At 37.2% G+C, this 12,605-nt stretch overlaps 1 long non-coding RNA gene across 1 annotated transcript; it reads right to left on the bottom strand.

The window, feature by feature from the left end:
* Positions 1-7,636: 7,636 nt before the first annotated feature.
* Positions 7,637-12,316, bottom strand: LOC107808743 (uncharacterized). The gene is made up of 5 exons (XR_001653241.2): positions 12,120-12,316; positions 11,425-11,478; positions 9,047-9,109; positions 8,190-8,467; positions 7,637-8,047 (listed from the first exon to the last, which is right to left on the bottom strand). It is a non-coding gene; the product is annotated as an uncharacterized LOC107808743 (long non-coding RNA).
* Positions 12,317-12,605: the final 289 nt, after the last annotated feature.

Here is a 12,605-nt window from a genome sequence, read left to right on the forward strand (position 1 = left end):
TGTATGAAATCACCGAACAATATTCTAGAGCTCAAAATGACCAATCGGGTAGTTACACAAGGTACAATAGGTGATCACATTGCTTTGGAGGGATGGATCCATATCTAAGTGTTGCATGAACAACTCGCGTGTTGTGCAAACATCTCGCACAGACAACTTACGTGCTACACAGACTATTCATGTTCTAATTTTAATGTTGGCCCACACGGACAACTCACATTCCATACTCAATATCAATATCACAATAATCGCACGGTAGAAAACTAGTGCCATAATTATTCTAACTACACTGTAATGACCAAATGTACCGAGTATGTAAGACAGAAATAAAACATAACAATAAGATACTATTACTGGGAGAGACAAGAGTCAATCTGTAACCTCTGACTTGTCGCTGAGGGCCATAACATATATAATTAGTCTAATCTCGTATATAATAATATAACTACAATATCATAGTTATGATTACATCATTCTTGTGACGTTAACTGCCCAACAGATTAGTGGTAACTACCCGATGGGCCGTAGCTTGGTGGTAAATATGTTCTTCCCAGCAGGTGGTAACTGACGATACATAACTGCCCAACCATTGGTAACTGTCCAACAGGCCATAGCTTGGTGGTGAATACGTGTCTGCCCAACCGGTGGTAACTGCCCGACTGGTGAAAACATGCCACTAATGGAAATAACAAATATGTATTGTAATCATTATTTGTAATTACCCTCTTTGAGTACCTATCTCAAAAATGACAACTAGTAACCCCAATTTCCTTCGGGCGACCTCGTATGCTATTACGTGTAATAGAGATCTAATAGTTTGGAATAGATTCAACTTAAGGAACAAAGCTATCAACAAGCTGCCTCACCTACTCTTTACTATGCATATACACTTACGCAATAGATCAAATGAAGGACTATGGAACTAAAGAACAAATTTGTACTCATTGAGCTCTCAATCCAACTATTTACAAAAGAATCAACAAAAGAACAACCATAATTATAAGAGTGGAATATTTATAACAATTTTGCTTTCTATGGAGTCATGCCAAGTGAAATAAGGGATAGACATTACACTCCTTTAGTGCCGACTTTATCGAAGTAGATAAACTTGGCCTTCTTTACACGTAATCTCAATAAGTGAAAAAATTCAGACCCTTTAATTAGTAACACCAATAGATAATCTCACTTCTTAAACAACAAGGATGCCTTCGTTGTTGCCATTTTTGGTTCATTGCAACATATACTTTCTAAAGAAAATTTGCTAGTTAAAAAAGATTCTCACTTTCAAGTTGTTCACCCTTCTTAGCATCTGTACATTTTTTGTGTCTTGGTAGTAGTGTAAAGTACATGTAAGTCCTACTTTCCACCTAATTTCATAATCCTTTGGAGTGGATGGATCATAGGAAGTGATACTAATATACATACACGTATATGGCACCTTTACCAAGTATCTTTCCTTTACCCATACTATTGATATGAATGTCCATTTATTAGGTGGGACCTACTTAGAAAAACAAATTAGATTCCCTATCCCCCTTAATCCTTTTCATCCACGGTAAGTGTAAATAAATAAGAAATCCATGTATAGCAATAACATTGGGAATTAAAAGTCCTTATCTCATACTTTCAATATTATTTAGCATTTTCCCAAGTCATTATCAATATTCAAAAGTGATTTTCTATATCACATGTCATATAATATATTTTCATACGGTCAGTATAACATGTTCCTCGTTCTGAATTTTGACGAAACTCATTTTTCTTGACTCGTTTAACCTCTAATTCTGTTATCAATTACTAAAAGTGGTAGTAGACCCTTGTAACCTTCAATATTAACATAATTAGGTCACCTATAACCTCAAAGATAATCTCATTACAGAGTTTACGTTGATTAACTTACGAAGAAACTTAACGTTCAAAAACGCGGGGATGTAACATCCGTCCCCCCTCAGAGACATTCGTCCTCGAATGTTAAATCTTAGTGAATTGCGAAAATTTTGCCATAGTCTCCTCTATAAACTGAACTAAAATCCAACATGTACGAATCCAGCAAACACAATACAAATGCCTCAAAAAGCCACAACAACTAATAGTAATTCTTGATCACACACGACTAGTAAATATACTTGTACCAACATCGATTTACTACTCCTGATCCAGATGCCTAGTCAAAGCATAAATGCGGTTCTGACTATCGTCGGAGGCAGATGCTCTACCCCTGCCTCTACCTCTACCGGTCGATGTCTGAAGGCCTCGCTCTGTGGGCATACTGAAGAAGAGGCTGCAACAGATCTGGTAGGCTGAGCTATCCCACTTCTGTCCTTCATCGGACAATCTCTCATATAATGACTGGGGTCTCCACAGGTATAACATACATTAGATCCCTGACGATATCGACCAGAATGGGCTCTACCGCATTGACTGCACCGCAAATGAGGCACCTTCATTTGTGTTGCATCCCTCCGATTCTGAAAACCCAAAGCCCTCGAACCCTGACCGTATTTAGAATAAATAGATCCCTCATAACGAATCCTTTGCAACTATAAAGGGGCGCTATCAACACAATATGGTGGCCTAGCCGTCTTACGCTGACCCTCATCATGATGCTCATATTGTTGCCATTTTTGATCCTCCAAATTCTGAGCATAAACCTGGATGTGGGAAATGTCCATACTATCGAGCAGAGCGGCCATGGAACACTCATTAATCAGGTGAGGTCCAATCCTATAACAAACTGATGCACTCGATTGCTCATCTCAGTCACAATCAAGGAGGCATACCTAACGAATGAATCAAATTGGAGACTATACTCCCGCACACTCATATTCCACTGTCTAATAGTCAAGAACCTGTTTACCTTTGCCTGACAAATCTCTGCCAGCAAGTAATGATACAAGAAAGGCTCTGAGAACTCTTCCCATACCGCTGGAGGTGCATTTGTCCCTCTGGACAATTCCCAAGTCTCATACCACTGAACTGCAATGTCCCGCAATCGATAAGAGGCCAACTCTACTAACTTAGTCTCTGAAGCATGCATCACCCTCAAAGTCCTCTGCATCCTATCAATAAAGTTATATGGGTCCTCATCCTTGTCGGATCCAGTAAACACTAGAGGATCCAAGTTGATCATGTCCTGAACTCTTGCACTAATAGCCCTGTCAATATAATTGTTGCGGCCAAACGCACACGCAAGTATACGCGGCCGTCAAGTAATAAAGTGACTAAAAGTCGTATGTCGAACCCACGAGGACTTGTGATTAACTATTAACTAAATTATACTATCCTAATTATCTAAATAAGAATTAAACCTAAAAATATTTGATTCTAAACTAATTAAATAAAAAAATATAATAATGAACTTTTAACAGAGAAAGAGCAGATTTTTATGATATCAATGTAATAAAAACGATCTAGGGTTATGGGTTATCTAACAATCCTATTGTATTCTTTAATTGAATTGACCGACTAATTTATCTAGCTTATTGGTTGGTAGGGTTAATATTGCTCATAAGAATCTATCGAGTTCTTGCTCGCCTATTCAAGATAACCTAACGCCTATATGTCTATGGAGTTAGAATTAACAAGAACACATTTATAATTCCTGTAAATCAACCAAGAAAGGCAATTAGGTATATGTCTATCCTAACCAAGAATCCGTTCCCCGATGCCCGAGTTCAAGAACTTGCTCTACTCGATCCTATATGCAATATAGAATTCCCACTTTTGAGTTCAATTCTAGATTCGTAGATAGTATTCAATTGGTGATCAAGCAATTAAATAATTAAGCGCAAGATTGAATAAATAAACTAATATGATAAATCAAGAAGGCAAAATCAATATCCGAATAACAATAATCATGAAAGAACCACAACCCTACAACGTGAAGTTTAGCTCCATATAGACATGGTAGCCAAACAACAAATCATACAAAGAAACATAAAAATTACTAAGTTTGGTGAGAGAAAGATAGAACTTGATGAATTCTGGCCTCCACGGCGGCTCTGTGCTTGTGTTTTCCTCTCAAAAACATCCTCCTTTTAAAATAGGTTTAGGTTGGCTTTTATATGAGTTGGGGGCGTCTTGGGGTCGAAATAACCGAGTCCCGATCGAAATAGGACATGTTCACATTTTTGAGTGTCCAGGGCAGCGTGGGGCGCTGGCCCTGGCGCTCAAATATTTTAGCTGCTATAAATTGCGCCACAGCGAGCGCCCCACGCTGGCTGTGGCCCTCAAATTTCACTTTTTGCCTTTTTGTCCCGATCTCGCTCCAATTCGCGCCCTTTCGTCCCAAATTGCATCCGAATGATCCCTATATATAGAAATACCAAAATTTAGCACAAATAATCATATTAAACATCTCAAATCGTCGAGACATGAGCAAAATGTGAGGCGGTATATATCAAAATATGCATACATTAAGCCGATTATCAATACCCCACACTTAGACTCTTGCTCATCCTCGAGCAATGGAACTATATTTGCACCCCCAAAACGTACTTCACACTATGAAAAAGGACATCACAATTAACTCAATCAAACACCCTAACTTTTGACTATGATCGATGTCGGTAATTAAGCATGAACACACAAATTTAACATTCTTCCTGTTTTTAAATAGCCCAAGTATACTCAATGTTATTCAACCAACTCAAGCAACCTCTCCACAACCACCTTACCTCAAGAGACGACTCGTTACCACTAAGCATCCTCAACTCACGCACTCACCCAACACAATAAAGTGTACAATATCACCAATCCGTCATGAGATCAAGTGCCCTCACCACAAGCAAAAGAGTGAATATCAAAGTAGTCCACAAATTTAAATATGTCATTGAACATAAATTAAGGACATCGCACAATTGAACAACATTCACTCACTCTCACAAAGAATTCATGTGCATCCCGTGGTCGTACCACAAGCTTGCCCGCAATGTACATCTCTACTAATCTATGCTAGCTAAATCTAGGTTGTAATGTAGGCTAAGGGACGGGTAGGATACATTTAGGAATAGTGATTAACCCACCTAAGCACTTTAATATACTACACTCGTAATTCAAGCGCAATTGCTTCGCAACCCATTCACTTGTCATACACCATAACTAACATAGCCCTCTTTTCCATCAAGCACCTCTATGGTTTCACTAGTACGGGTGAGAAGGATTAGGAGGTGTGTCTTTCTACATTATTTGAACTTTTGTTTGCTCTTTCTTGCAAAAATTTTCCTCTTTCTTTTTTTTTTTTACACACTCCATACATTGAAGTTCATAAGCTAGTGACCTTTATTCACAATTTTAGTGCACCTTAAGGGCCCTTCCATGGTTCCACTCGAAAGCCACTTCCCAATTTCTCACCTTACTTCTTCTAGCGACTAAGTGCCTTAGGAGGTAAAGGTTCAACAATCTCACATTAAGAACAAAGTAGGAGTACGGCTTGTAATGTGGGTGCCAATGAAATGGTCTATAGGCTCAAAGGGAATAGCAATGAAAAAATTCTATTTGTCAGTGACAAAACACCTTTATGGTCAAGCAAGAAACGCCTACGTCATCTCCTAGACTAGCACAACTTAATGATTTCGCTTTGATTAACATACAGGGTAAGTTCTACACTACACAAGATAGCACAGAATATCCACAATCCTTACACACACATGACACTTGACTCACTCAAGACGGTTCTGTGTGACTCTCATGTCAAGCAAGCATATCAAGTTGAGAATTTTGTAAGCAACACTGCACTAGGTGGCATACAAGTTAGTCAACTGAGAAAAAGACATCAAAGAGTAGGCTACTTAATTTACTTGGACATTACAATTCAAATCATATATGCAGGAAGACAGAGCGCATGCCCTAACTTAACTTGCCAACACCAAACATGTCAACAGGTACCTCAGAGCAATCTTGGTTTTCTCCCTTTTCCTACTCCTAAAAAAAACTAAACTAAATATTCCGGTTCGAGCTACACCCTTGGAAAAGAACCGATGTCGAAAGAAAAACCAAGGGATACTACCTAACTACCAAAAAAACAATATTAAATCTTTTTGGTATTATTAATCGGACTTTAATCCCTCAAAAAAATTGTCCAACAGATCCATCGTCGGAAAAAGTCCAAAAAAACATTTCAATTTTTTCTCAATTTTTTTCTATTTTTCTTTATCTTTTTTTAATTACTACTACTACTATACTACACCATTAATTCTACTAACTACGCTATTAAAAATAAGAAGCTAGCTAACAATAAAAAGATAAAAAACTAACAATATACTAATATAATACTATAGAAAGAATAGAAAATCTTCCACCACACACGTAAAAGAGTGCAGTGACCTCAATGCACAAATAAAGTAAAAATAACAAGGGTGGACAAGAAATTCCCTAAAAGACCAAAGGCTGAAGCAATAGCAGCTCACGGGATACTCAGACTTCTCCCATGGATAGTCATTTGTGTGGGTACCTCACACTACTTCCAACCATCTAGCTCGCATTTGCACGCTTCCAGTGACTTTTATTCCTATGCTCATAATCCTAAAAAACAAAACAATACTACAAAAATAATAAAATAAACAAAAATAAATAAAGCAATAAAACTGGGTTGCCTCCCAACAAGTGCCTAATTTAATGTAGCGGCACGATGTAAACCGTTTTTTGCCTCCACCTCGAACTTATAAATTGAGCCCCTAACATGGCATCTAGTCTGCGGCTATGCTCCAGTGGTGGGGCTACAACGATAACCAGGCCAAGTAATAAATATTTCACTCTACACTTCTCAGCCTTTAGATGAGGAATGTAATTTTTGCTTTTTGGCACAACAAATTCAAGAATATAGGCACTCTCATCCTCACCCTTTGACCCCCTCATTGGCTCAGATGGCTCAATTACTATCTTACTATATAAACACAATGTGGAAAAATGATTGGAATGAGGTCTAATGCGCCTTAACTCATGAATTGTACTACTATTTACATCCCCATATATACACACACTCAAGTCTCTCAAAGTAATGTTATCTATTCCCTCATATGACTCTAAAGCATTCTTCTCAACATTGGCATCTTCAAGAAAAACATGGTCTAATGATTGGTGTTCTCATTTTAGCTCCTCAATTTGGCCTAGAAGATTTTTTTCAGCTTCACACAACTCATCATTAAATTGTTGGCCATTACACGCATTAACCTTTTCATTCAAATTTGCATCCAAGTTATGCACGGCCAAGCCAAAATTATCAATTTTATGTGCAAGATCATCTCTCTCCTTAGACCAATCATTCACCAACATTGTTAGAAGACAACGTCGCTCCGCATATTCCCTTAATCGAGAATATTCGTCCCAATACCAACCCTTACTCCCATATTCAAATTCAGCTTTCCAAGAGTTCAGGTCATGACAAGCCCAAAATGACGAGCCATATAAGTCTTCCGTCAACCAAGAGTCTTCATCAATAACCTTACCTCATCCCCAGATGTCATGGTGAAAGAACTAGAAACGCACTAAGCGAAAAATCAAATAGTTATAAACTAGATCCTATATGCAATATAGAATTCCCACTTTTGAGTTCAATTCTAGATTCGTAGATAGTATTCAATTGGTGATCAAGCAATTAAATAATTAAGCGCAAGATTGAATAAATAAACTAATATGATAAATCAAGAAGGCAAAATCAATATCCGAATAACAATAGTCATGAAAGAACCACAACCCTACAACGTGAAGTTTAGCTCCACATAGACATGGTAGCCAAACAACAAATCATACAAAGAAACATAAAAATTACTAAGTTTGGTGAGAGAAAGATGGAACTTGATGAATTCTGGCCTCCACGACGGCTCTGTGCTTGTGTTTTCCTCTCAAAAACATCCTCCTCCTTTTAAAATAGGTTTAGGTTGGCTTTTATATGAGTTGGGGCATCTTGGGGTCAAAATAACCGAGTCCCGATCGAAATAGGACATGTTCACGTTTTTGAGCATCCAGGGCAGCGTGGGGCGCTGGCGCTCTAATATTTTAGCTGCTGTTAATTGCGCCACAGCTAGCGCCCCACACATCCGAATGATCCCTACACATAGAAATACCAAAATTTAGCACAAATAATGATATTAAACATCTCAAATCGTCGAGACATGAGCAAAATGTGAGGCGGTATATATCAAAATATGCATACATTAAGCCGATTATCAATAATCAACACTTGTACCTACCTGGAGCTGAGCCTGAGCGGCTACCAATCTAGTCAACAAATCGTACTGCACTCCACATATCTATATTCTCATCATGAGCAACGGGTGGAGGAACTAGAGGTAAGGAGTTCCTCCTCAGCTTTTGGGTCCTGGCTGAGTCGTAGAACTATGTGAGGGTGTCACACTTCTCCTCGGGGCCTCACTCTAGCCCTCACTAGCCACAAGTGCTCTACTGATGCCCTCATCGGCCACTGCTTTACCCTTTTGACTAGCTATAGCTTTCCTTGTCATAGACATCACTGTATATATAACAAGTCAAGGGTCAAAGATTTTATTCTTTACGACTTTGCTCTACCTGCACGATCTAATATCAAGAAGGAAGGGTAATGAGTCCCTAAATGCCCTGTAGTTTCTAGTTTATATAACATGGTGCACAACACACTTATAAATACGACTCTACTAGACACAGCTTGCAGACAACCCTAGGACAGACCTGCTCTGATACCATATTTGTCACGACCCAAACTGGAGGGCGACGACTAGCACCCGGTGCCTACTCAACCGAGCGCCACGTACCTCATCCTTTATTACTATAAGACTCGTCACGGGCCATGACATGCCACATCTATATATATAAGTAACAATATTAGAACTTAACTCGCATAAATAATTCAAAAAGATTCATATAGATATATATGGCCGACAAGGCCATTGACATGTCATACCCAAAACTATACACAGGACACCGTATGCAAAACCTCTAAGAAAACCATGACCATAATATATAAGTTGGTACAGGGCTCCCGACATCCTCATGAAATAAAATAACATATACATAACTCTGACTCAGCAATACTCAAGAAAGAAGTGGAGCTCACCAAACTGAAGCTGATATCTGGAGGCAGCCTACGATGGAGGGTCCTCGCCTCGTCTATCTATACCTGCGTGGCATGAAACACAGCGCCCCGGGCAAAAAGGGACGTCAGATACTATTACTAGGAGAGATAAGAGTCAACTTGTAACCTCTAACTTGCCGCTGAGGGCCATAACATATATAATAAGTCCAATCTCGTATATATAAATATAACTACAATTTCATAGTTCTAATTACATCATTCTCGTGACGTTAACTGCCCAACTGATTAGTGGTAACTGCCCGACCGACCTAGCTCAGTGGTAAATGCATTCTTCCCAACCGGTGGTAACTGACGATACATAACTGCCCAACCGGTGATAACTGCCTAATCAGACATAGATCAGTGGTGAATACGTGTCTGGCCAACCGGTGGTAACTGACGATACATAACTAGCAAACCGGTGAAAACATGCCACGAATGGAAGTAACAAATATTTATTCTAATCATTATTTACAATTACCCTCTTTGAGTACCTGTCTCAGAAAGGGAAACTAATAATCACAATTTCCTTAGGGCGTCCTCGTATGCTATTACGTCTAATAGAGATCTAATAGTTTGGAATAGATTCAACTTAAGGAACACAATTGTCAACAAGCTAACTCACCTACTCTTTACTATGCATATACACTTACGCAATAGATCAAATGAAGAACTATGAAACTTAAGAACAAATATGTACTCATTGAGCTCTCAATTCAACTAGTTACAACACAATCAACAATAGAGCAACCATCAACTATAAAAGTGAAATATCTATAATAATTATGCTTTCTATTGAGTCATTCCAATTGAAAGAAGGGACAGCCATTACATACCTTTAGTACCGACTTTATAGAAGGTGATGAACTTGGCATTCTTCACAAGTAATCTCAATAAGTGAAAAAAATACATATCCTGTAATTAGTTGCACCAGTAGATAACCTCACTTCTTAAACAATAAGGATGCCTTCGTTGTTGCCATTTTTGGTTCATTGCAACATATACTTTCTAAAAAAAAATTGCTAGTTAAAGAAGATTTTCACTTTGAAGTTGTTTCCCCTTCTTAGTATCTGTACGTTTTTTTGTGTCTTAGTAGTAGTGTAAAGTACATGTAAGTCCTACTTTTCACCTAATTTAATAATCCTTTGGAGTGGATAAGTCATAGAAAGTGATACTAATATACATACACGTATATGGCACCTTTACCAAGTATATTTCCCTTATCCATACCATTGATAAGAATGTCCATTTATTAGGTGGGACCTACTTAGAAAAACAAATTTGATTCTTCATCCCCCATAATCCGTTTTCATCCACGGTAAGTGTAAATAAATAACAAATTCATGTATAGTAATAAAATTGGAAATTAAAAATCCTTATCTCATACTTTTAAAATTATTTAATATTTTTCCTAGTCATTATCAATATTCAAAACTGATTTTCTATATCACACGTCATATAATATTTTTTCATACGGTCCGTATAACTTGTTCCTCGTTCCGAATTTAAACAAAAATTATTTTCCTTGACTCGTTTAACCTCTAATTCTCATATCAATTACTAAACATGGTAGTAGACCCTTGTAGGACCCTTGTAACCTTCAAGATTAACATAATTAGGTCGCCTATAACCTCAAATATAATCTCATTTTCGAGCTTACTTCGATTAACTTACGATGAAACTTAATGTTCAAAATGCGGGATGTAACACAAGCAAAAGGGATGTCAGTATGAATAATGTACCGAGTATGTAAGGCATAAAAATTAGTATATAAAAGACATGAAAGAAACATGGAGTAAAAGACTCAACCTATAAGTCTGAATAGCTCTGTGAATCATTAAACATTTATAATGTCATGCACATGCATATAAATGTCATATCATGGATAGGTATATATGTACATAACATCATCAATTCTCTGAGGGCATAACGTGTGCGAGCTGATCAGGTGGTGGTGTGTATATAACTCCATAACTGATCAGGTGGTGATGCACATATAACGCCGTAACCTTTCCCCATATCACATGTACAAATTTACGCGTATATAATAACATATGATCATGGGTCAATGTACATGCATAAATAAATGCAATGCATAGTGAAGTAAGTCTCTAAGATCTCTCGTGATGTCATAAGATCAATATGCCTTCGGTTAATATCACAAAATAATCTTTATCAACTTACGTATTTTTTGAGACTTATGAACAAATGATATAATAATAGGACATATGGGGAATCAAGAATATATGAAACCCTAGTACTTCTAAGAATAGAGTCATTTGTGAAAGTTGCGCGTTTGCTCCTTTTATTTGTCTCATATGTATCATGCCAAAAGAGAATAAGGGATAGCCTTAACATACCTCAAGTCATCAATGCAACTCCACAACAAGCTTATGACAACTCGCACGCCAATCCTATAACAAAGATACATGTACAACTAAGATGGAACTAGTATATCATGTTTCTCAAACGATAACTCAATTTTAAAATAAAACGGGCAATATTTCCTTTGCTTTATCTTAACTACCCTACAATCAGCAACCAAAACAACAACGAGGACTTCAATTAATTCCTTTCTGAACTCAATCAGTCAATATACATGAGTGTACACCAAAACAGACTGATCTACGCTTGTCTACAATATTCTTACACTCTTCCTTAATTAATATTCATGTAACACAACTACAACCACATAACCACAACATCAAGTAGCTAGATATATACAACGAAAGTCCTTCAATAACATATCAGTACACTCCCACAAACCAGAATTTCTTTTTAATCGTAACTTTCAACCTATACTTCACAAGTTCTTCATCAATAACCAAACTATGATCCAAATGACCTCAAATATATAGAGAAGAGTATGATATCACCTTGAACAACAAGGATAACAACACATATACATATTTATAACTATATTTCTAGCCTTTCAACACAACCAAATTCTCCTCAAATACATTACAAGAACCTTTATTTATACATCAAGAATAATTTAAAGTGAATTTCTCCAAGTTGAAGATGAATTTATCTAGAAATATTTCTAAATCATTACCTTAATTACTTGGAGAAAAAGAATAGGATAAACTGGAGAGAAGCCTTCCCAACACCTTTACAACCAAAAACCCCACCAAACCAAGACTAAAATTGCAAGATAGTTGCCTTAAAGAGGGTTGTCCGTATGGTGCAATTGTAAAGAGCATCTAATTGATTTAGATGGTGCTTATATGAATTTTATAACGTGAAGCAGCTCCTAGATGACCTACTTCACTTTGAATATTTGATATATATCAATTTGTAATGACTAAGGGGCCTTGGACGGTGGAAGGGGCAACATTTGTCTTTACTTGGCAATAGATCTTTTACAAAAAATACATATATACACATAAGCACCTCCACACTTCTCTACTAATTATAGGACCTATATTATGCTAATTATGTGTATTATGCATATTTACATGCTAGCATAGTTTATTTTAATATCATGAGCAATCCTCATTAACTTTATAAATTACTAGAAATCTAATCTCTTCCAATATGT

The sequence above is a fragment of the Nicotiana tabacum genome, chromosome 15, assembly GCF_000715075.1.
Source record: "Nicotiana tabacum cultivar K326 chromosome 15, ASM71507v2, whole genome shotgun sequence".
NCBI lineage: Eukaryota > Viridiplantae > Streptophyta > Magnoliopsida > Solanales > Solanaceae > Nicotiana > Nicotiana tabacum.